We start from the raw sequence: 4,700 nt of genomic DNA, 5'->3' as shown, positions 1-4,700 counted from the left end.
TGTTATACCATAATGTGATAATGCATGGCGTTTGCAACTCACAGCTAAATGCCGAACAATCTAAACCATACTATACATCAAACAATCTCACATTTTATTTGAATTTGTGATAATGTGTGGCATTTGCAGCTTACAACTAAATATCTAACAATCTAAACAATACTATATATCAAACATTCTCACATTTATTTTAATTTGTGGTAATGTGTGGTGTTTGCAACTCACATCTAAATACTTGTAGGCGTAGGGGGCGAGGCACATAATGTGATAAACACATTATACATACGAGATATGGTTTAGATTATGAAGATCTAGCTAGAGCTAGAAATGTAGTGTGATTTGAAATCAAAATAAAGTGGATTCAAAAAAATCAAGTTCGAGTTCATATAGTACACATAGTTCATATGTAACTCGAGACTAATCATGCGGTGTGCTGTGAAGATAATACACAAACGATGGTTTAACTTGACAATAATGATGATTGTAGATCTTATTAAAACAGAGAAACGAATTCAAATGCTTTGACTTCACAACAATCATTACTGTAGATCTTATTCAAATAGAGAAACAAATTCAAATTTAGTTCATATTGAAGCGGTAGTATATACATTTGGAATGCACTAAAATGTTCATTTGAGTAGTAGGTTGCATGCATTATACACGTAGTGAAATATTTTAATTGAACATAATATGAATTCAAAGTTTTGAGTGGCATTTGTAGTGCATATTGATTTGGTACAATAAACGTTAGGCTTGTCCGGAAATTTCAACCGCGCCTTGTTAGCCCAAAATATTTAAGATATATCTTTGTCTCGTGGTGCTCCGACAACTCCCTCCATCTCAACCTGCGCCTTGCTATTCCGAAATTACAACGCGCGCGAAAACTCCCACCTCCTATGAAATCCCGACACGCGAAATGCCCGTGGTACCCCTGAACCGAAAGAAGCGCCTCAAATCGGTGGGGGTACTTTCATAACTTACCCCACATTTTGGACAAGCGCGTCCCTAAGCCATGGTTCCCCACTGCTCCCATCCGCCCACCCATTCGTACACTGAGGCCGCGAAAACCCGCGATGAAGCCCCACACCCTGCTCTGTCCGCCACCCAGCCGGAGCCTCTTCCTCGATGATGTCGTCCGCAACAACACCTCGACGTCCCTCATCCACCGTACCGGATGAGGATCCGTCGTCGATCCCGTGGTCCCGCTGGTTCAGCCACCCCATCCTCCACCTCCAAGGAGCTGCCCCGATGTTCCCCTCATCTTTCGCGCCACCTGCATTCCCACATCGCCGTCTTCACCTGCACCACCGGAAGAGCATCATCATCGCCATTTCCTCGGATGAAGCTACGGCCTAATCGGCGCCACCAAAGAGGTTGTACACTAATCGCTGCATTTTCTTCTTGATTCGATCTCATGGTGCTGCCGGTGCTCGGTCCCGAGCCGACACGGCGCGGCTCCATGCACGGGGGCGTCGCCAGCCACTTCCTCCACGGCGTTGCTCCCTCGGCGGCGATGTCCACATCAGTAGGAGCTGCTGCTGCTTTAGCTCTCGCTCGCGCTGCTGCTCTGCTCTTGCTCTCGGTCCCCTGCCTGGTCTACTCTTGCTATTGCTATTGCTCTCCCTCGTGCTGCTGCTCTTGCTCTTGCTCTTGCTTGCAATGCTACTTCGATTTAGCTACACTTCAGTCGACTGAATCGACTTTTGGGTCAGTCGATTTTCAGGGGGTGGGGGGGCTCGCCGGGGTGAAGGAAGAACCAGCTGCAGCGGGGAGGGGGGCTCTCCGGAGAGGTACCCCACTATCTATCTTAGGGTTCAGGGTGGGGGCGGTGGTCGCCGGCGGTGGCGGGGCGATGGCATGGGGATTGCCGGAGAAAAAGCTCGGCACGGGGGGCCTAGAGGGATGGCCGGGGCGGCGGCGGACCGGCGGTGGGGAGTGTTTTCGGGGCGGGCGGGGCGGCGCACCACCGGCCGCGGGCGGCCAGGGGATGCTATTTGGCCGGCGGTGGCTGGTGGCTCAGGGGGGTGGAGGTTGAAGATGAACCACAGACCCTTGATTTTGTATCCAATGGCTGCAAAATCGACTGACCAGAGATGAAAAAGTCAGTCGACCGACGTGTAGCCTCACCTTGCTAGTGCGTTCACTTTCGACAGCAAAATTCAGTTTCGACAGCAAAATTCAGTTTCGACAGCAAAATTCAGTTTCGACAGTTAAGTTCAGTTTCGACAGTTAAATTCAGTTTCGACAGTTAAGTTCAGAGATGAGCGGCTGATGTATTTTACATCTAGCACTTTGTGGTTATGTATTTTATGTCATGTATTGGAGATGCTATTAGAATTCCACTCAGGTTAACGTTGTTCATTGTCTCTCTTGTCCTGCTTCAGCCTCGTCGTCATACAACTCACCGGAGCTGCTCCAATGACGAAACCCTCCATCATAGCAGAGCAGTACCTCGGGCTCCATCTCAAGATGCCTAAGATCTTCTTCGCCTCCTCCGACAGCAAAGTCAGCTGGAGCATCCTCACCGGACAACCCAATCACGCTGAGATCAACATGGCTTCGCCAAAGAGGTTGTACACTTGTTGCATCTCTTTTTTACTCTACATGTTATATATATTGTCCACTGAGCACACGGATTTGTTCCTTTAGTGTCTCCTTGAAAGAAAAAATGTAGGAATTTTAATTTTCACTTGTCCTCCTTTTCAAATTCATATTTATGAAGCACAAGACTAAGATATAGTAGCATAATAGCATTATAACCGTACATTTTCTTGTGGTTTGACTTAATCTCACCATGATTCTTTGCATCCCGTGATCTTCCAATTGTTGCGAATCAAACACCCAGATTGACAGAAATCCCGTGTTTTTAAATTCTCTGTTTTGCACGTGCATTCCTATCCTATTCCCGTCTATTTCCTATCCCTGCATTGTTGGAATCCTCCAACTCAAACGAGCCCTTACAGAATTACTTCTCTTACAGATAGTTGTCAAAGAAAACCTTGCGTGGTTTGTCCCACTCCTGCTGCGCCTCGTCCACCCCAGCTCAGCTGCTCCAATGATAGAAGGGTCCAGCACAGCAGGGATCCGGCCTCCAGACTGTCTTTCGCCACCTCAGATCTTCTTCCCCGCCGTCGGCAGCCATGAAAACTACATTACCATCATCAACCAAGCAGATGACCTCGAGGACTATAGGGTCCTCAAGAGAGGTCGCACTCTTTTGTGTCTGCTTACGTTATGCATCGCTTAATATTACATGCTACTTTATCATCCTGTTCACCGATTAGACTCTAAGTCAGCTCCAAACTAATGGTCAAACTTGAGTTTTTAAATGGTTGTGGGGTACATATCGGGGCCACAATCAATAGTATCTATCTACTACCTGGTTAATCTCCGGTGTCTACTATGAGTTTCATGTTGGGTGGGAAACAAACAATAAAGAAGCCATTATCTGTATTTTTTAACTGAAGCCATTATCTGCCTGCTATTATTGGTTTTGGGTCTATCCACAGGTTGCTACCATCACTCTGGATTTCTGCATGCACTCCTTACATAATCTCACTATGTTTTATTCCTATGCATGACAGTTATTGTAAACAATGGAACTGAACATGTAGAGCAAAAGAGACGAGCCTTGTGTAGCAATAAAATTTCATGCAGATGTCGCTCCATGGTAGGCGCAAAGGCAACCCCCCCTCCACGCATTCCGGATTGTAATCGAGAGGAAGATATCTGTTCTGAGGGGGATTCAGAAGGAGAAGACAATTCCTATTTACCCCCTGAGGTCTTCGCTCTAACTTGCATGCTGATGTTGGTTATATCATGCATATGGTGTCTTGCATTGCTTACTTTATACATCAAATATGTCATCTGCTTAGTTTAGACATCCTTTGTGCGAATGCCATCTGTTTAGTTTATTCATCGTTTATGTGAATTATGCAACACCATCTTGTTTAGCCAGGCATCATATATGTGAATTTTGCAATGCCATCCTGCTTAGCCAGTCATCTTATATGTAAATTATATCAGGCCATCCTTTTTTCGTTACATATTACATTTGTCAATGATGTTAGTACATTCAACTGCTCTTCGTGTGCATCAGCCATTTGACACGGTGATGGAAAATTCTGGAGTGAAAACAAGGTCTTCAGAGCAGACTATGCTATCTGACGAAGCGCATATCTCGCTGGTCACAAATAGCTCCTCAGAGGAGGATTCAAAGACAGATGACCAGTCCTATCCCCCCAAGGTGTATTCTCTAACTTGGCAAGGTTATGTTGCTCATATCGTGCGTATGGTGTCTCGGATTGCTATGTCATTTGATTAGTTTAGACATGCTTTGTGTGAATGCCACCTGTTCAGTGTCTAATTACCATATATGTGAATTATGCATTGCCATCTTGTTGCAAGACATTATATATGTGAATTATACAATGCTATCTTGTTGCAAAGGCATTATATATGTGAATTATGCAATGCCATGCTATTTAGCCAATCATCATGTATGTGAATTATATCATGCTATCATTTTTTTGTATTACGTGTTCCATTTGTCGACAACGTTTGTATATTCAACTACTCTTCCTGTGCATCAGCCATTTGAAGCGGTGATGGAAGTATCTGGAGTGAAAACAAGGTATTCAGAGCAGACAATGCTACCTGCTGAAGCAGACATCTTGCTGGTTACAGAGAGCTCTTCAGAG

This window comes from Triticum dicoccoides, chromosome 7B (genome assembly GCF_002162155.2).
Source record: "Triticum dicoccoides isolate Atlit2015 ecotype Zavitan chromosome 7B, WEW_v2.0, whole genome shotgun sequence".
Classification (NCBI taxonomy): Eukaryota; Viridiplantae; Streptophyta; class Magnoliopsida; order Poales; family Poaceae; genus Triticum; species Triticum dicoccoides.
The sequence above is the reverse complement of the archived record's forward strand: the minus strand, read 5'-3'. Positions refer to the sequence as shown.